Below are 22,282 nucleotides of genomic sequence, written 5' to 3'. Positions count from 1 at the left end.
ATGTCCAGTAGCTAGCAATCCAAACAGAACATAAATATAGTGAAGATCACACAACAAGAATGATTTATCTGGAAATAATTCTTCACTCATATATCTGGAATTGTTTTATCATTTAGGCTAGTTGATGGATTTGTTCATATTTTGAAGAGCATATGAAATACATGGTTTTTTTAGATTCTCTATCTAGACACTATTTGAAACATGGTCCAACATCAATAGACATAGAAGAAATATCTATATCTTTAAGGAAGTGAAAGCTTCCAAATTAGGAATTTAATGGGAAATACCATTCTCAAATAGGAAAACTTAAAAGTATGGGGTCTCCACCCATGGACATTTTTGTGGGTGGAATGGGGTTTTATTCAACATCTAGGTATTTGAAGAAGTCAGAGTGGCAGGTACCTTGAAGATTTTTTCCATTCACAAGCCTAACATCAACAAGAAACATCCAACCAAACATGATGCTATTAATTTTCCTTGGCTTATTTCGGGGGGACACATTTTACTATCAATTTTTTGAAATTTGGGGTTTCATCTAAATTCTACTTTTGTTTTGATTTCTTTTATAAATAATAGATTGATGAAGGATGAAGCACAGAGGGCTATGTGTGAGAAATTATTTAGAATAACTAAGGGGGGGGGGGGGGGGAGGGCGGGGGGGGGGGCGGGTGGGGGGGGGGGGGAGAATTAGTTATTTAAGGTCCAAATGTCCTATTCAAACTTTTCACTAAGTATAGTGAGCCCATTCAACCATTCATTCATCCAAGCTTTAACTTTTCTAACTATCAAGTTATTGTAAATCATCATGCAAACATAACACAAGAAATCAACACATAACATAATGATTTACATGGAAAGCCAATTTGGGAAAAACTACCAGTAACATGCTACTCAATTCTCACTCTTCTGAAGTGATGCCCTGTGAAAGGCCTTCCCTATTAAAGGCTTACAACACACTATTAAATGTGACCTTGATAGAGGATTTAACCACCCTGTTAAAAGTGGGCCTAGTTAGAGGACTTTAGAACATTCACTTGGAATGCCACCCTGTTAAAGGATTCACAAATGGCTATTAAACCAACCTAAGTCCATAGGATTTTCATATCTAATACAATTGCTAGAGAGTAATCAATTTTTTTTGACCTGACTACAACATACAACTTATCTTGCAAATCTCAGATCACTTCTCAGCTCATACCATTTCCTAGCCTTAAATCTCTGTAACACTGACAGCTTGCCCTCCTTTCAAGCTTAGTCTCCTTGAGTCTCCATACACAATGTACCAGTGCAATCATCTCTTCATGACCATTTTTAGAAGTAGAGCCTCTGTGCTCTTCCTTCTCAAAGATGTCTTCTCCTTGACACCCTTCCAACCACTTTGTAGTTTGGCTCTTTAGCAGCAACAATATTACCAAAATTTTCTTCTTGGTCTATGACTTATTAAATAAAAGTCTTGGAGTTCTTTTTATTGCTCGATTCTTCCATTCTTTAATTTCAATTCATATGGATTAGGTAGGATTTATTGCATCTAACTCTTTTTTTTTTTTTTTTTTCCCTCTAGAGACTTCTTGAATAATCCTCTTGAATTTGCTCAAAAATGGTTTACATAGAATTCTGTGCCACTAGCTCATCATCCTTATCTTCCAACTTGTTCACAAAATTGAACATAACCAATTTGTTAGATCATATTTGGTGAATCTTTTTCACTTGAAATAATGTAGAAGCTCAACACTATTGAAATACTAATGCTTGATAGATACTGTATTACTCGACATCAACTGTGTTTTTCTTGATGCTTGGCATCTGAAGATTACTTAGCAGACACTAGAATTTCCTATTACTTGGATCCAACCGAGAATTTTCTTGGCTTCAAATAACTTGCTCGGAACCCACTAGTGATCTTAGTTTAAGCTTTGCAGTCAACCTTGTTACAACTTCTTCCTCCAATGTTTCTAAGTGTGACCAGCCTCTGTATCTTTGAGTATGTTATCAATACATCATTTGACCATTGTCTTAATTGATCCTTGCACTTCATTACAACATCATAACTCAACCTTTTCCCTTAGGTACTCTTGTTACATCTTGTTGATCAAATCCTCTTCATTAATCAACTAAGTGATAGTACTTGGATCTTATAAGAAAATGTCATTCCTACAAGTAGCAGGTTTGACATCAATGACTAAAAAATGATTGAAAACATTTTTTTAACAACAATCTTCCTTCATTGCAATTATCTCCCTCTTTGATATTCAACAATGAGCTTTTCAATTAGATTTCCAACACTATGAAGCCCCATTTGAAAGGCAAAAGAAATGAAAATATGCGGTGTCTATTTAGTTTTGGGGAGAACACCAAATGACCCTAGCATTAGATCACTAGTTGCTTCTTTACACAAAGATATTTTGAAATTTTATGTTTTTTTGGTAGTTTCAAAATTTTGTGTCCATTCCTCTCAAAGTTAATTTCTGTATACTAAGAATTCAAATTGCCCAGCTTGCTTTCATATCACTACCAATATTAGTCGGATTAAACTGAGTTCACCATTTCCCCATTCTTTCTTGTTTTATTATCCAGTGCTTTGGTGGTGGTCACATTGATTTGCATATCACATATTTGTAATTGCAAAGAAGCATTGCTCATTCAAAATGTGACTAATCTCTTTCTATTTTAAATCAAATATTTACTAACTTACTTTTCATTTTATTTTCAAAATATGAATCACTAACACTACAAGGTATATGGCTTAGGGTCTAAAGGTATTGTAAAGGAATATATGAATGTGAATAAGATGTTTTTTGTAAACTCATATATTTAATTTTTTAATTTTCTTTTGGTGGATATTTTTTGCATACAATTCTTTTGATATTTTTTATGAAATTCAAGTTCTGACCTTTGCTACATGCAGATTGTTTAAGGAGAAGAAGGTAATGCCACAATACCTTTGTGTTCTAAAGATTAGTAAAATAGAGAGTATAGCTCTACAATTACTATAGTTATTGAACATCACGATTCATAATTTGCAGAGTGAGTAGGCAATTTGTAAGTTCAAATGAAGAGGCTTTCTTAAGGCATATATTTTGCACTAAATCATTTGAAACTATTTTCCAAAAGGAGCTATGTGTGGAAAGCCATTGAATGTTGTTTTAAAGTGTAATTTGTCAATCTATGCAGATTATTTGTTCAGCAATGGGCATGTTAATAGTATCATCCTATATTGATTTAACTTCAGCAGTGAGTAACTACTTAACTACTATATATAATTTTTGAGGTTTGAAACTTGGTTTTGGTTCTTGTATAGCTTTTTTAGATGTTATCCATTTATTATAGAGGGATTATGTTGCAATTTAATTGGGCTAACCTTTATTTTATAGGACAATGAGTGGAAAGCTAGATAAGAATACAATTTCTCTTCTTGTAAAGATTCAAAATGTATTTTTACCTACTCTTTGTACATTATAATTCCTGTAAGATAAGCTTTAGATTAGAAAATGGTTGTTTATCTGAGTTTTTATGGTGTGATAGTGAATTACCTTGAATCTAATGTATATACACTAACTAGTTTGTACTTTTTAGTAATGTGAAAGGTAGGGCTCAATGCTTGTGGAACTTTAACTTTATAGCTTCCATTTATGTTTTTTTATTGGCTCTAAAGTCAATATAATATACATGCTCTATTCTAGTGAAAAGTTTGTTTCAATTTTCTTTGCACCTAGTTCTACCCTTCTTTCCATATTTATCACTATCAAAATGCCAAAGATATTTTTTCTGAATGCATAATTGTTTTTTAATTTACAATATGAAGTCATTTCCTTTCCATTATATAGTGAAGCAATCAAATTTGTTCATCATGAATAAAATATGGTCCAAATAGCTATGCGTGCTTTGAAACTTAACATTTACCATGGTAATAATATGTCCTCTGTAGCCATATGTTTAGTTTGTTAATTTTTCTTAGTATTGCATGCTAGTAGCATTTTTTGTGGGCTTTTTTGTGGGCTTGATAATGACTAGATTTAATTTTATAGAGAAAAAAAAATCTCAATCAAGTTAATTAGTTTTATGTTTTGTTGATCATAGTTAGTGATGAATCTATTCATAAATTCATCACTAGTCCTAAATTGGCGAGGTACTTCTTGGACATAGTGAAGATTCTGAGGCAACAATGCTTTAAGTTGGATGAGATTTTTGTTAATGACTCGAAGTAAGTATTCTTTTAATTTATGATGATCACTTTGAATGAAGTTTACCATTTTTATTCTAATGTAAACAATAAAACTATTTAACTGCTAATGCCACACTTTTGATTCTTCCAAGATTATTGGGAAGGTGCATGCCGCACTAGAAAAGATTAGAGAAAACCTTTTCTATTCCAATAACATTATTTGTGCTAGTGTTTCCTATTTGAGTAAACTAATGACACATCATTTTTTGCACTCATTCATTTTGATAATTTTGTTACCTTCTCTTCAGTCATCTTTTGTTACTGTGAGAGATAAACATACTGAACTTAAATTTCTTTTTGATTTCTATAAGAGATTTTAATTTTTCTTTTAGTTTGACCTATTTTTTGTTTTTCCTAGATGCTGAATTCTTATCGGTAATAAGCTCCAATAATTATCTGTAGGGTACTAGTTTGTGTGCTTGCACATGTTTGTACTTGCTTTCTTTAATTTTACAAGAAGTCCAGTTCAAAGACTTGGTAAATAGCATTGGATCTACTCTTCTATGCTTGCTCATGATGTTTAGTTTACATTTGGATAGTGAGTGTAATGGCCATGAATCTATTGTAGGTTTTTCATGAGGGGCTAGAAAGTTGGACCAAGAAACTACATCTGATGTTGAAAGTGCCATAGATTTAAACATGCAGAAGCAAGAAAAACAACAAAATACTCTTGATTCACTAGTGACCTACTCCCCAGATTCTACTCAACAAGAAAGTGGAATGCAGAAGAAACCCATTTTGAGGTAAGCTTATGCTAGCTTGGATGCATTATTATTGCCCTTATTTCCATCAATGTTTTTAAAGTAGCAGTCCCTCAATTGATCACCTACAAACATTGTGATTTTTTTGTCCTCACATAACTAGCGACATTGTTTGAGATTGGTAATAAATAAGCCACTTTGATTCTTGAGCTCCACTAATGCAAGCACTAAAAGAAATTCTTAATCATGAGCCAGATTTTTCTGAAAGCTTTAAATAAAAAAATTAGTGGAATGCAATATTGTTGCTTCTTGGTCCCTGATGCTCATAGAAATATCAACAATTTGAGCTCCTAGCCATGTCTCTTACACTTTAGAACCAAAAATAAAGATCACGCTACAACTTCCCCCCACTTTTTTCTCTATATCTGCATATATATGTGTTACTTACAATGTAAAATATTTTTGTGGCCCTACTTATTTTATTATTGCAATTTTTAATGTATGGTTGCTTGAAGAATTGATTGTTCAATTCCTCATGTACTCTATTCTACCACTTCAACTCAAGGTTTTTTTTTAAAATTTTATTTCAAAAAATACTTTTATTCAATTTTCTTTGCATTAGAAAATAAAATAGAAACAATAGAAACCCTTGGGTGGAACCATCCCTTATAACAATCAAACCTTTAAGAATCATAAAATAGAGAAATATATTTGAATGCATTGATATAAATCATCTAAAGTGCAATTAGAGGGCTTGATCACCATTGTTCCCAAGTTGAAGATGAATCTATCATTAGCTATGGCTGTGATTTGTGGGAGATCAAATAGAAAGTCTAAGTTTCAAAGAATTAGAAGATCAGAGTCAATGAAGATGATCTTGTCATACTCAATGAGCTGCCATAGCCTGAATTTGCTATAATTCTACTCGATATAAGATTCCTTTTCAGCCATAGGGTTTTCTCCTACCTGCCATTTCGCTTCTCACAACCCTTTTTATTACTCTTCATAAACTATCTTGTCCATGAAAATGATGAGATCTTTGGTGGACCTACTCATTTGTATGCTTTGCACTAGAGCTATGGCATGGGACGACATACAAACATTTTCAAGGAATGGAGAATTTTTGTGTATGCTTCCCTACATTTTTTCTTTACATTTTCCTTCTTGAGCATCTTACCTACATCAATGAAGGCACAAATTTTTTTAGTTCAAATGTCTGATCAAAGTGTATTTAAATTTTATTCTCTTTTTAAATAATGCCCAACTACAACTTAATCAATAAAACAATGGTTTAAATACTTCCATTGAAACCATATGACTATTCCTCCCTAAAGGTGAGTACCCATGACTAAAAGGTTAGTAATAGCCTCCTCTAATTTGGCTCCCAATTTTACTATCATGATTTAGATAGACTTCCTATTTTGACATTGATAGTTGAGCTATAGAATAATTGCATTGGTACCTATACAATAGGTTATCTATTAAAGTGTTAAGAGTAGAGAATATTACTTTATACTAGATAAAATTGTATGCTTTGGTTGCCTTCAAAGTGACTAATTGGCTTTTATTTGAATTGACATGCTAAGTGTTCCTTTTGAGAGAATTGATGAATCTATTCCTAATTAATAATAGAAGGAACTTGGTAAGAGTTACAAGTTAGAGTTGGATACCATGAGTAGCCAGTAGATTTGTAGTCACCCATCCCAAAAATTTGACACCATTTTTGCACCTCTTGAAAACCTTACTTCAGTTACTATTAGCAAAAATATGTATTACCTACTTAATAGTATTCCAAATAAGTGACTATGTTAGTCATTACATATCACATATGACAATAAGTGAATTTGATTGGAGGTGCAAGTCTAAATTATCTTGGTCACATACATAAGTTGTTTCCTTGAATTGTGTAAATTGAGATCTTGCTACTATACAATGTAGAATAATGCTACAATATTAATACATCCAAAACTCACATTTCCTACACTCAGACTACCTACCAAATCTCCATGCCAATAGTTAGGGTTTGCTACAATTACTCCAAGAAAGTGCAACTAGCTTTAAGAGAAGAAAATATTGATGAACAATATCAAAATTGCCCTTGTTCTAAAAATTAAAATGAATTCTACCAATTCCTCCTATTGCAATGTGAAATAAATTCTTATATTGATTTCATCTAAATGAATTCAATGGAGCCCTCCAAAATCTTTGAAATAAGTACAAGTGAAACCTCTATGTAAAGTTTCCTATAGAGCAACCCTTGAGTGGTCTTTCACTCTTGTCAGCCACTAAATTAGAGAGAAGATCCTTGTCCTCTAACAAATAGTTCAAAGAAGCCCTCCTCTTCACCTCTAAGATGAAAACCCCATCTAAAAAAATGATTTCCAAAGATGATGAAATGAAAGCCCACAATGTACTTCATGTAGTGCCTACCATGTTCACATCCTGTTACGTGTTTACTCTTTTGATTTAAGCTAGAATCTTGAGTTTTATTATGTGATACATTCAATTAATAGAATCTCAACTTTAGGGTATATATTCTTTTGGCCTAGGACCACTATTTAACTACAACTTAGATTGACCACCTTGTTTGGTTAGACTCATTTTGATGTAACATTGTGATTTTACAATTTTGCACTTTTGCAACTTCTTTAATTAAATGACCTTTGCAACTTGACCTAACACCCTTGACACATCCAAATGAACATTTTGTGACCTTTTACAAACTTCCTACCCTTTTATAATTAATTTTTCAATATTTGACCATATGTGGCAAATTTGGATCTAGGCTTTTATTGGAATTTCATACCTATAGTCTAAATTAAAAAAAATTAATTAATTGCATGTGTTCCCCATTTAATCATATAGACATGAAGAGAAGACCGATAAAATAGTTGAAAATTTTAGCAACATATCAATTTGAATTATAGAAATTACTAGCTTATTCTAGAGACATTTCTCTCTAATAGGTTTTTTCCCTTGTAGAGCTTCTAAAGTTTCCAGATAAAGTCACACCATTTGAAGTCTTGAAGAACCACAACTTGAAAAATGAGTAATTGATAAATATGAATAGTAGAACATGATGGAATTTTCTAAGGATCTTGAGCAACATACAATGGTTGAGTCAATAGAGGTTCTTGAAGTTAACATTAACTTGCTTGATAGCTGTAACCATTTTCATCAAAACTAGAAGAATTGCCAAAAATTGCCATAGTATGGAAATTTTAATCAAAACATGTTCTTTTAATTTTACCAATTTTGACTTTCCACAACTACATTTTTTAGGAATACAATAAATCAATTTACCTGGAGCCAAGAACTATAAAAGTGCACTTCCAACTAGTTTTGTTAATCTTTCTAAAAGGTTCTTGGGTATGAAAATGTTCTTACCAGATAATGCTTTTGACTACATATATTATTCTTATCCAAATTCAAATAATACTAACATTAAAGATTGATCATGTTTTGTGACTGTTGAATATAGGATGTTAATCTTAATTAAGAGGTGTGATACTAGGTACATCATTATCAACAACTATTGTATGAACATGATGACAACTTACTTCCTATGCATTGAATTGTCTAGGATACTACCAAGGAGGATCCCAACTACTATTACAATCATTACTAATACATTGAGAAGCAATGCAATCATCAAAAATTCAAGAATTAAGTCCATACAACAAACATTGTTCTCTAATGTAGGTTCAAACTTCTAATCATAGAAATGCACATCCCCCATATGATTGGATGTAGCAATGCTGATTGGTGAGTGAAACTAAAATTTTGATCAATGTCTTCCCTCTGACTAAACCATGGAAAAAAAATCTACTCTAATTCTAGAGCAAACAATCAAAGGAATTGGGAATCACTCTTCTTTTTGTTTCTTTATCTTTTTAATCTTCTTCTATTTTAATATTTAGCAATATGAGCTAAAACAACTATCTTGTATATTGTTGCTAAGTGTAACTAATTTTCTTTTGGAAATTTCCTTCCTAGATATTGGAAATGTCAATAAAAAATTGTTCACTTGTGCAGACAAGTTATTAACCTTATCTTTTTTTCCCCACATAAATCTATGTTTTGTTATAGTGAAACTAATCAGTAAGTATTTTTTTTTGGTTGAGCATCTAAATATTTCTAGTTTTATTCAAGTAAATAATGCCATTTGTAGCTTGTATCAATAAGAGGACATCTCTTCAAATATCTCCTCTGGACGGTGAAATTAGTGTTTCTTAAATGTTAGTTAATGGCAACTACCCTAATACAAATTTGACTTTATATCTATTCTTCTAGTGTTCACATGGTCCCCATTTGGGGCCACTCTTCTAAATTAGTAGCTTCATACTTGCATGGTCCTTTGTCCTTTGACTCATTCTTAAATATGCTTGGGTTAAATATTAGTGACCCTCTAAAATATTTTATCTTACCTCATGATGGTATGTAAGCCATGTTTTTCATCACATTGTACTTGAATGTTTCATCTCTCTTAGAGCTTTCATTCAACTTCTAAACCCTCTTGTTATTAAGGCTTTTAAATTGGGAATTTGATTACCTTTGAATAGTTCTATTTTTACCATTTTGGGGAGGTTCTCCATTATGTGCTGAAATGAAGTGATTGAGTTGTTCTTATGTTACTTTCTAGAACACTTTTTGGCTCTTTGGATTCTGTTATCTTGTATCAATGCCTATTTGTCAAAATATGGAAGTCAAAGTATTAGAGCCTTTTGTGGTTGCTTTATCAATATTAATATCAAAATATCATCTTGTGTAGATAGTAATTATATTGTCAATTTTGTTCTATTTTTCCTCATGAGGTCTTTAATGAACACATTTGTCTTTTCTAGGTCTCCTAGGACAACTTCTTGGTTTTGATTGAAAACCTTTGTTTTAGTTTGTTTTAACTTCTATATCAATTTAAATGTTAAGTGGCTTCTTTGCATTTGAGATAGATGATATATAAATGTCCTTTGGTGGCATTATAATATATATCAAAGCTCAACAATTCTACTTTTAAAGTCCCATTTATATATTAAATCTATAATAGTCATTGGATGATGATCATCCTATTGATCAAAATCAATGATATCTTGTATCGTGATGATACAGATTTTGATTCTAATAAATGAAAAGGAATGATAGTTAAATTTTGCATTTTGCTTCAACTCGGTATATGTTAAATTCTTTGCTATATAGTTCAACAAGGAACTAAGAAAAGATATTTGTGAAACAAAATTGAGGGTTGTCTTTGTTCTACCACCACAACCACCTTCTCCTATTCTAGAATCAGCAAAAGGGTTTTCACCAAAAGCATCTTATTCACTAGACAATGGTGATCGGAACACATTCTTTACTAATATAATAAGTCTATTTATTGCATTTGATAGTAAATAGTATCAGTAGCTTCTTCTCTAGGGAAATGTCAAACTTTTGGTCTATGATTAGTTAGCACATAAATATGAATTTTAATTGGTAGATTCATAAAGGTTTTAGTGTATCTATATTTCTTTTACTTTCTCTTTTGTCTGGGTAATTCCATGGTCGTATATTAACATCTTTGTTTGCTACATATTTTAATGGTGCAAAATTCAAAAGAGGTCAATGAGCTGAGAGAAAAGCTTATAGAGGTAACTGTTTTTTGGGTCTCACTAAACAAACCCTTTGTTTATTTCCACATTATGAACATTGATTCTATTTGAAAAGAAACATAGATCCCTTGATCATGAATAATTTAATCACCAATGCTTTTAATAGAATTTTCTTGTATTAAATCTGAAAATGAATTCACTTTTCTGCTTTGAAAATTTGAAGATCTATATTATATGAATGCAAAAATCTAAGTTGTGTATATAACAATGAAAGCACATCATTTTAATTATATTAATGCAATATTTGACACAACTAGTAATCTTCTAGAAAACCTACATCCTTTTCCCTACAAAGAATTAAGGAATTTTCTATAGTGGTGGAGAAAGAATTATGGGAACATTATATCTTTAAAAATTCCTCCTATATTTTATTATGATGTTTGGGGTCACCTTCAAACAGTAGCAGGCATAAAAGTTCATATATTGCTGATCCTTTGCACTTGTCATGTGGATGATTTTTGCTTTATTATTATTACTAAGTTGCTAACAATATGATACATTGACAAGATGTTTATTAATAGATCTAGCTACAAATGTAATTGGTAAGAGATTTCAGCATAAGCCTAAGTCATCTCTCCTCCCCACCTCTCCCCTCTTAGGATTATTATATTTTCTACAATAAATGGCAATAGATTTTTAAATTTAAAATCCATTACCTAGTTACCTTTTCCTTTAGCTGATTTAAGTTTGAAAAAATGGAATTATTTTTTTGAAATAGAAAGAGCATTTAAACTATAATATTGATTGCATGTTGCCTTTTTGCCCCTATTTCAAGAAATACAAGCCCATAACCTTTTTGGGTGCTATATTGAGAATGAAATGAAACAAATACTAATTTATTATTTAATTCTTTAAAGGGTGCTAGCTCAATGGAAGAGCACTTATGTAGTGCCTGCCCTAGTTCACATTTTTGCCATCATTGCCGAACTCTTTCTTGGTGAATTTTCTATTGATTAAGTCTAATTAAAAGATTTAATTAATGATTTAATTTAATGGAAAATTAATATGACATTTTAATATTTTTTTTATTTAATTAATTGGGAAATTAATTAAATAAAATAATTAAATTTGTAGATGAAAGTTATAAGTTTAAATTTGGAACATGATAATATTTATTTAATTTAATAATAATATATTTAGAGTTCATTTTTAAATAAATGCTAAATAATATTATGATTTAAGTTAATAGATATTTTATCAATTAAGTTTCAAAAATGAATTTAAAATTGGAAAAGAAATTAATTTATTAAAATTTCATGACCACATGATAAGTGCATGAGATTTACAATTACTAAATTAAATTTAAAAGAGTAAAGTGATTATTAAATAAATTAAGGTGCATTATTTTAATATTTATTCACATAGGAGTATGCAAACTCTCAAGAGTTGTCATGTAGAAAACATAGGAGTTTCTACTCTAATTATGCATGTGTTGTCTACACTTAGGAGTTAGCATATTATTTGAGCACATGGTGTATAAAAAATTCTAAACACCTCATCATGTTTATCTTCTTATCGTGGAAGTTATGTGCTTAGTTGTCATGCTTATCTCCTAGTTCCTTCTAAAAACATTCTAGATGCATCTTAGAGGCCTTTATATACAGGCTCTCCTAGTGTGTATGGACATTCTCATATGATTCTATAAGCACTCCTAGTCACTTGGAGGTGGTTGATGGAGGAATGACAACTACTAGGAAGGAAGGCTTGTCTACAAATTCTTGACGTGAAGTGAATTAGCATCAGAGGCCAGGTAGGCTCTCGAGTTTATTTTGCATATTCTATTTCACTCTATCTTCCTATCTTCTTCATGTCTTCTAAATGTCTTTTGAGAATTTCATGTGGTGAATGTGTCAATTATATGCAATTCCATTGTGGACGTTTAAATTTTGTATAGAGAAACTGTATTATGCACATCACTCTCTTCAGTGGTTTTAAAGGGAATTGTCCAGGTAGTAGTTGAGTATAATGGAAAAATCTCTTGGGAAGGAAAATGTATTGATTGAAATCATGAAATAAGAGTGTCCATCAATGGAACTTGTAAATCTAAATAATGAGAATATATATGTATATTTAGTTGATGCTTGAAAATTGTTTGATCAATTAAGTGAACGAGACATTTTCTCCTGGAATATAATAATTGGCGACTATCACGTTTCCCTCATACCACTGGATAATTGTACCTATTCCTCATTTCTCCAAAAGCTTTATCTTCTTGACAACCTCCTAATGGGTCAGCTACCTCCAGAGCTCACCAATTGTCATAATCTAAGGTCCATAGATTTCAGTTTCAATAGCTTGAATGGATCAATTCCTGCCCTATTAGGTTCGCTTCCATATTTGCAAGACCTGATCATTTGTTTCAATTAGCTTACTAGAGAAATCCTTGAGAAAATATGTAACAACGAGAGCTTAGAGACTCTAATCCTTAATCACAACTCCATCACAGGAAAAATTCCCCATGGCCTTGCAAACTGTTCCAATCTCGTATGGACTTCCCTCTCAAGCAATAGTTTGAATGGTTCCATACCATCTTCACTAGGGCAATTGGATAAGCTGGCAATACTCCAGTTAGGCAACAACTCTCTTTTTGGTACTATTCCTCTAGAGCTTGGTAGCTATAAGAGTTTGATATGGATGGATGTTAATAGTAACATGTTAGAGGTTTCCATACTGACAGCGTTTGCCCTGCAATCAAGGTTGTACATGAGCAATGTTAGTATGCTAATAGAAACCAAATTTAAATAAAGCTTCTACAAACTAAACAAAATTCATAAACTTCAAGATAGACTAAGATGAGCTCTCAATTAAGAATATGAGTCATTAATGAGCTCTCTCAATAAGAATCTCTCTTGTTGAGTGGCTTTGTCTAAATAGATAAGATGTATGCTCAAGCTTATACTTCAAAAAGGGCTTCAAATGGAGTTGGAATTTGGGTGTGAGTGTATGGTTTTGATGTAAAATGGCTTCTTAAAATGGCATTATGACTTTACTTCATGGATTGTGTTGTTTTGCAAAGGAAAAGGATCCAATTTATAGGCAAGAGGTTTGAGGGATTGAGGGCTAAGATGCAAAGATGGGAAAAATCTCATGGAGGGCTCAAACTGCATGAGAGGAGAGCACATGGATTGTGCTTCCTTATAGCCAATCAGGGAGTGACACATGTCACAGGGTGAGAGGATGGAAGAAAGGGGAAGGATGAGTCAACAAAGGAGGCTCAAGGGATAAAATCTTTATAAAGACCCTCATAAGCAATAAAAGGGCTTGGAAGAGTCATTTATGACCTTGTGGGCTTCATAAAGTTTTATGGTTGAGATATTTTGAGGGAGATGAGAGCAATTTTGACTTGGGCTTGATTAGGAGGGTTTTAAGCTTGCTTAGGATTGTGCAAATGATTAGAGGATGGATTAGGATGGTTTAGGATTATCTTAGGGATAGGCAAGTGGATGGCATTTAACGAGGGTGGGTGAAAGAGGAGATATTTGTTAACTTTGGCTTGGGTTAGTAAGTCTTAACCCATGTTTAGGGAATGTGACAAGGTTAGGAGGGGATTAGGATTAGGTTTAAAGACATCTTCTAGAAGAGTCTAGACTTTGGATGAGGATAAAGACTTTCTAGAATAGTCTAGAATTTCCTAGGATGAGGATGAAGACTTTCTAGAAGAGTCTAGAACTTCTTAGGATGAGGATAAATTAGATTTTTAGGAAATAAATATAGTTTTATTTATTTCAAGGGTTTGGGTTGAGGAGATATTTATTAAAACATTTTTAATAAACATAAGGATTAATATTTAATCTTAATTAAATATTTTGAGTTGGGATTAGGGGTAGGAAATGATGGGATTAGCCTTTAATAAAAATTAAAGAAGGATTAGAAGATTTTGGAAGAGGTTAGTGGTCTTAAGGAAATTGGCCAAGTTTTGGGCAAAAAATAATTTATTTATTTATTTTGGGTTTTTTGGTCAATTTATTAATTAAATAATTAATAAATAAGGAAATAATGTTTAAATAAGATTTATACATTTTTGGGAGGGATTCCTTAATTAAATATTTTTAATTAAGATAAAGGGATTTAATGGCATAGAAATAAATAAATAAATAAAATAAATAATTAATTAATAAATGATGATGTCATCAAGAATTTTTTAGAAAATAAAAATACTTTATTTTCTAAATGTTTTTAGGTGTCTATATTTTGCCCCTCTTTGATGTGATGCCGCAAGTGGCATGGCATCAAAGATAAGAAAATAAAATGCCCAAGGCTAGAGTAGAAGAGGAGAGAATGGACTGCAATATGCCCCCTCAAGAAGGCGGCAGGGAGAGAGAGCAAGGCTCGACGACTTTTTGAAAAGTACAAGAATCTGAGATGAGCAAGAAGACTCAGATTGGCTTAAGGGAAGAGGTTTAGTTAGCTCAAACTCTCACTACGGGAGAATGATAAAGGGAGAATCAGAGGCACAAGAGGAAGCAAGCTTAAGATCCCAGGAATTGTAGAGGATGAAGGATCAGAGTGCTATAAAAGGAATCTAGGATGGGGAGATGGATGAGGGGATTATATAGCTGATGCAATAGGATTTCAAAGAGTCAGATTGGCAGAAGATGGGTTTCAGAGATCCCTAGGACTAGGATTGTGGATCTCGAAAGATGAGGCTTGGTGGATTGATTTGGATTGGTGGATCCCTAAGACTAGGATTGTGGATCCCTAAAGCTAAAGGTGAGGAGTGATTCAAAGAGATACTGATGCATAAGCTGGGGTAGGAGAGACAGATGCTGGATATGGATGGGGGATAATGGAGATGAAGGAAAACCATTGAAGCTTTTTGAGTGGGGGGATACTTCAAAGAGAAGTACCACCATATAGTTGAGCACTAGATTTTCTATAGGACTATTGGTTAATTGCCAAGGTTACCAAGAACATCAAGGCCTTTTCACCAACTGTCCAGAGGATTGACAAACTGACTCAAAACAAACACGCAAGGATTGCCCCAGTATCACACATGAATCCCAGAGGAAGTAGTGTGGAAACAACACTGGGTAACCCACAAGCAGAAAAGAAAACAAGAAAAAGACATGATCAAGACCTTATGCTCTGATTGCCCCATTCATAGGATACCATGATATGGAAGATCATGAAAACCTTGAGGAGGGAATAAGGAGATTGCTTGGAAAAGATATTTCAAGACCCAACATGGAAGAGTCCAAACCAAAAGAAAGCGAAAATCCAAAAGAGAACCGTTTGCCAACGAGATGGGTAGGATGAGGTACTAACGGACCAAGATCAGACATGAGGAAAGCTATATCCTGCAATGACCTATCGGAGAGCACCTAAGCTGGTGGATTTGGATGAGTGATGCATCTGGAAAGCTGAACTAAGAAAGATAACACTTTGGTGACAAGAAATCTAGCTAAAGGATACATTGGAATAGCTAACCAAGATGTGCGATGGGTGCAAGATGCTGATCAAGGATGAATTGACACGAATGCTGGATAGATACAAATGGTACTAAGCTAAAGAGGATGTACAAGCTGATGAACCAAGATATGGTACAAATGTACAAGTTATTTTGGACAAGATTGGATATACAAGGTATGATACAAGCATTGGATACAAGATTATTTACAAGCTGTATAGGAGCTCTGAATGATAAGATAGTAGGATGGCTCAAGTTGGTGCAAGATGCAGAAGCTAAGGATGAGTTGATATCATAAGATATGGATGTGCAAGGATGCATCCAATGATGATGATAGATCTGCAACCAAGGATGGGGACAATGCTATGGTTGGTGGTAGCTGAGTTGATAGATGGCACTAGAGTGAATGGCTAATGAGAGGATGACATTGGATTTGCATGAGGATAGCCTAGAGCGAGATACCAATGACAAGGGAGGATCGACAAGACAAGATATCCAAGGAATATAGTGCCCCCAGTTAGGAGATGACATGTGAAAGGAGGTCTTACGATGGATGTGATAGGATTGAAGCTAGGATGGAAAAGCTGAAGGCTCTAGGGAGATGGATGATAACTGGGATGATGGGGTGAGGTTGCAGAAGATAAGTATATAGTGATAGATAAAAGCTGGAGGATGAAAGATAGGTGGGTAAATTGGAAGATGGAGCTGGATGGCAAGATGTGACCAAAAGCATGAGGATGATAGGCTAAGCTGGGGATGGTTGGATTATGCATGACACTTGTTTACCAAGTTTTCATCATGGTACTTGTCCAAGGCACTTGAATTGCTAAGTTTTCACCAGTGGACACTTTATTTTTCTTTACTTTTTTTGACTTTTTGACATTGGACTTAGCTGGAATGATTTTGGCTTTCTTCAGCTATTTTTGGCTCATAGAGGTTGGTAGGATGGATGAAAAAGGATTGGATTGAAAAAGTGGAATGGTGGGTGGGAGTTTGACAGATAATGGATGCAAAGACATAAGGCTTGTGGGTAAATGGATGAGGAAAATGGAAATATCATCATTGGAACACACCTTGAGAGGTGATAAAGTAGTGGGAAAGATGGTTTTGAGCGAGGTTGAGGAGAAAATGGAGGAAGAGAAAGATAAGGACTAAAAGTAGAGCTGGAAGATGGAGGATGGGAAATTTAGGATAAGAAGCATATGGACTAAAAGTGGATTGGGGGGATGAAGGATGCTTGTATGGGGATTTGGATGAAGGATGGATGGATGAGGTTTTTTGAGTAGCATGAATGGATGCCAATTGAGATTTTTCTTTGAGGTGCATTTCTTTTATGAGCATCTTGGGTATCCACATGATTTTTGACTTTTTTAGCTTGGGCTTTTGTGGCCTCTTGACTTTTTCTTTGATTGGGATTAAATGTTTCTTGTTTTGAACATGTATTTTAGAAGGGACATGTTGAGACTTGGATTTATTATTTTGTATTTTGGCATCCAATATGCTTCTATTAGCCATGGGATGGGAACAAGAGAATGGAGGAGATGGAGGGATAATTGATGGAGTGATAGGGTTTAAAGGTTGGAAGGGATTCAAGGGTGAGTGCCTTTGATAATCTAGTTGGTGGATTTGAGGGGATGGAAGGATAGATTATAACATAGGATATGGATGGATATAATTGCCCAAAATGGATGGAGGGAAGGAAGGATATGGGCCCAAAATAGATGGAAACGGGGAACGTGTAGGTCCCAAAATAGATGGAGGGGATAAAGGATTCATATTAGGTATGTAAGGACCCAAAATGGATGGAAAGGGTGTGTGATTTAGATAAGGGATATATGGACCCAAAATGGAGGGTTGGAGATAAGGAGTAGGATGAGGGCCCAAAATAGATGTGGAATAAGATGGATGGATGAGGCTTTGGGGTGGAGATGGAAGGACTTGGGAACATGCAAGAATAGCGGGGATACCAACATCTAGAAATACATTTTCATTTCTTTTTTCAGTATGATGTTCATTATTTGGAACACAAGATGTGAGTCCATTACTAGCTAAAGGAGTTGGAGCTTCCGATATGATAATTAGTTCTTTTTCGATGGATCTATCATCATGGATTATGGGAGATGTATGATCATGAAGCAGAGGAGATGGGAGGATAGGATCTTGAGTTGGTTGGGCTGAGGGAAAGGGATCTTGAGATGGAGTAAGTAAGATGGTAGGATTTAGATATGGAGGGGATGGTAAAAGTGGATCATGTAGGGGAATAAGTGGGATGGCGGGATCTGCTGTTCTGTCGGAGGGTATTTCAACATACTTTTGGACAAGATCTTGACATGAATGGATGGGAGTGGATGCATGAGGTTCATTATATGGGATTTGGATAATGCTTGGAGGAGGAGATGTGGATGGGATTTGGAGCGATTCGATGGGTGGTGGGATTTTGATGCTTGTGGGAAGTGGAAGGATTTTAAGCAATTTGATGGATGGTATGGGGATGGTAGCTATGGGAGATGGGGGTGATATTATAGATGGTGAATCTTCATCATTGACTACTTCACATGGTTGGATTTGATGACATGGCTTATTGACTATTGGAGGTGGCTTTTCTTGTATTTCCTCTAGGAGATTCCTTGGAGACTCGTGTGTTGAAGGTGGAGGTGGTGGATTGATAGGAATAGCTGGTGTGATGAGGGTGGAAGATTGGAAGCTTGGTTGATTGGGTGATGTAGGAGAAGCTGGGATATCAGATGGCATGACTAGATAGTTTGGAAGAATGCATGGATTTTGTGGGATACTTGAGGGAATGTTTCTAAGGCTTTCAATATACCTGTCATAGTCAACAAGATTTTCATCATCATTGGAATAGGAGGTGGCAGGAGCAAGGACAATATGACCGAACACATCATGATAGGTTTGGGATTGCATGTTTTGATGATGAGTCGGATGAGGATGGGGTCTTGCATATGGATGAACACGAAAGCTCATGGTTGGATTTGGATTAAGTGCAAATTTTGGATTGGCTGAGGAAGGATTTCCTAGGGAGAGTCAAAGCTGTATGATAGACCTAAGGAGGATTGGCTGGAGATTTTTGGCTTTCTTGTGGATGGAAGACTTCAAGGGCATGTTGTCAAAAAGTGAGAGTTTTTCTTTCCTATGCACTAGATTGGTGGAGATTGTGTCAACTTAAGGATAGACTAATGATCCTATGGGTATGACATGAGATTGACCACTTGTGGATCCTAACCTTTAGCTCAATGTGATGAGGGATAGCAAGTGACAAAGCTAGATTACCCTTGACAAAGCTCTATCAAAGGGATAACCTTGGTGAGGCTGGTGGATTGGTCGGATTGATTGGATAGAAAATTCTAGCAGAATGACAACAACTCTCTAAAGGCTTGGGTGTGATTTTGGATTGGGTTGCTAGCTGGCTGGGGGGATGATTTGGAGAGACTTTGGATTTGGGATTTTTTTAAAGCAAGGAACTAGATAGATTTGGTTGCAGTGGGGGAGCTTGGATGATTTTCTGATGAGACAGTGATTATGCTAAGTATGCCTTGAGCTAGGAGATTTTTGCTTTTTTGGGATTTTGACCAAAGTTGGCAAACATTCATTCAAAATCTATGAACAAAAAAGCAGACAAAATTTTGGAGCAAGCACATCAAACACACCAACATCCTAGGAAGCTTTCTACAAGGATGAAATTTTTTATAGCTAGGGAGTCCTCGATATACGCAAGGTACATGAGGCCCAAATCCGTAGATGAAACCAAAAAGATGTCACACAATTGAGAGGAGCGGTAACCCACTTCTCCTCTTTCACTTCTCAAGGGTATAAAGTTCCTTGAGGCTTAGCCCGAGTGACAAAATCTTGATTCCAAGAGAGGTGTCTTTCGATTCACCTCCTGGTTCTTATACTCCGCCAGAACAATGGAGTTGAGGTCGTCCCAAGGGGTGATGAAATCCCCAAGAAGGCCTCCTAAAAAGTGTAAAACAAGACCACATACATGATCTTGGGCTTTAAAATACACACGTTTATTCCAATTGATGATTTAGATTTTGTAGGCTATGATTGAAGACACTTGTGATTATGGCATAAAATGTTCATTCCAATTTGATAGCATCATCAGCATAATGAAAGTTGAGAGATCGTCAACATAAGAAATGTGAGCATCATTGAAAATGTGTCCAAACCATGCAATGTTCATTGATTGTTAGGCATTCAAGATTGAGTGTGAGTTTGTTTTAAGCCCAAAACAAAGATGTGTGAAACTCGATTGCCAAGCACGCACCCGGAGGCCCTCCACATCAAGATTTGTCTAATTTTTATGCCCAAATAAAGTGTAAGCAAGATTAATGCGCATTCAAGAAATTTTCTAACTTAGAAAAACCACTAAAGACCCAAGTGAGTGGAGTTTGATCTTTGTGGAGCACTTAACACCCTCTTAGGTAGACCCATCCCCATAGATGGTGCTGAGATTGAAACCAATGGTTAAATTGATGGGTGATTAAAGAGGGTGAGTCCAACTACAAACTTACTCAAAGCATCTTTATTAGTTTTTATAACTTAGAAGATTTAAAAAATGTGGATTCTTTTTATGCCCCAAAAGATGATTATTTGATCTATGGCATTCAAGATTGGATTTTTTGTTTTAATCATGCATTCATAAAAAAAAAAATTTGATTTTAATCCATGGCACCCAAGAGTTATTTTAGCAACATGCATTCAAAGACAAGTGATTAAACATTGAAGTTTTTTCCTTTGAGCATTCAAGATTGAGATTTTGTGTGTTGTTTTAAGAACTTTGAAGTGCTTTGTTTTAACCTTAGATCATTCAAGATTGTTTTGGACTCAAAAGTGAAAATGACTCTTTGGACTTTGGTTTTCATTCAAGATTTTGTGTTCTAGGTTGCATGTTTTAAGCCCAAAAATGATATTCCTAGATTTTTTTGATGCATGAAAAACCTAAGAAACATTCAAGATTTTGCAACAAGACATCTGTTTGGAACAAATAACAAAGCTTTTAGGACAATTTTGGCAACCATTTAGGACTCTTAGTTTTCATGAGATTTTTAAAAGAGCTTTAAAATATTTTGCAAATGAGGTTCATTTTATCCTTGATTGATCCTTTGAGTTTGATTTAGATTTTAGTGTGCACTTAGTGTTAATTTTGAACCTTTTGAAATGGAAACTTGAAGTTCTTTTTAAATTTCCAAAAATGAAGTGTTCTTAACTTTGCATGAATGCATCTAAAACTTTGATGTTGCAAGGATGCAAATGATTGGATTGGTTTAGTTTCACTTGTTAAAAGATTTTTTCTTTTTTGCAAATTTTTAATTTTTTAATGGATTTAAGTATGATTTGGAGTTTCATTTTAAGCACTAAAAAGAAGTGTGTATTATTTTGCTTCCTTAAAAAAAAATGGCCAAGATCTCCCACAAGAAGAAGAAGAAGAAGTAGATGGAATAAGAAGAATATAAACAAGAAGAGGAAGAAGAATTCCAAGTTCTTTGTCCACCTATAAGCTTGAAAAATCTGCAAACACTGTGAGATATACTATGAGTTCCTTTGTCTTCTTCATGCTCATGTGGACCTACAAAACCAATTTATACAATCCTACCAATCACAAAAATAAGCAAAATTAGCCAAAATCAGAAAATGACATAAAAAACTTGACTAAAAAAGCTAATGAAGATGACCCATGTGGGGTCCCACCGAGCATGCCAAAATGTATATGAGAAATGTTAGTATGCTAATAGAAACCAAATTTAAATAAAGCTTCTAAAAACTAAAAAAAATTCATAAACTTCAAGATAGACTAAGATGAGCTCTCAATTAAGAATATGAGCCATTACTGGGCTCTCTCAATAAGAAGCTCTCTTGTTGAGTGGCTTTGTCTAAATAGATAGGATGTATGCTCAAGCTTATGCTTCAAAAAGGGGTTCAAATGGAGTTGAAATTTGGGTGTGAGTGTATGGTTTTGATGTAAAATGGCTTCTTAAAATGGCATTATGACTTTACTTCATGGATTGTGTTGTTTTGCAAAGGAAAAGGATCCAATTTATAGGCAAGAGGCTTGAGGGATTGAGGGCTAAGATGCAAAGATGGGAAAAAGCTCATGGAGGGCTCAGATTGCATGAGAGGAGAGCACATGGATTGTGCTTCCTTACAGCCAATCAGAGAGTGACACATGTCACAGGGTGAGAGGATGGAGGAAAGAGGAAGGATGAGTCAACAAAGGAGGCTCAAGGGATAAAATCTTCATAAAGACCCTCATAAGCAATAAAAGGGCTTGGAAGAGTCATTAATGACC

At 34.3% G+C, this 22,282-nt stretch overlaps 1 pseudogene; it reads left to right on the top strand.

Moving 5' to 3' along the window:
• Positions 1-314: 314 nt before the first annotated feature.
• Positions 315-22,282, top strand: part of LOC149536948 (protein TRANSPARENT TESTA 9-like) — a 128,987-nt pseudogene continuing 107,019 nt past the window's right edge.

This window comes from Cupressus sempervirens, chromosome 10 (genome assembly GCF_028749045.1).
Source record: "Cupressus sempervirens isolate cs-2001-9-10 chromosome 10, ASM2874904v1, whole genome shotgun sequence".
Taxonomy (NCBI): Eukaryota; Viridiplantae; Streptophyta; class Pinopsida; order Cupressales; family Cupressaceae; genus Cupressus; species Cupressus sempervirens.
Note: the sequence above shows the minus strand (reverse complement) of the source record. Positions and strands in the feature narration are given on the sequence as shown.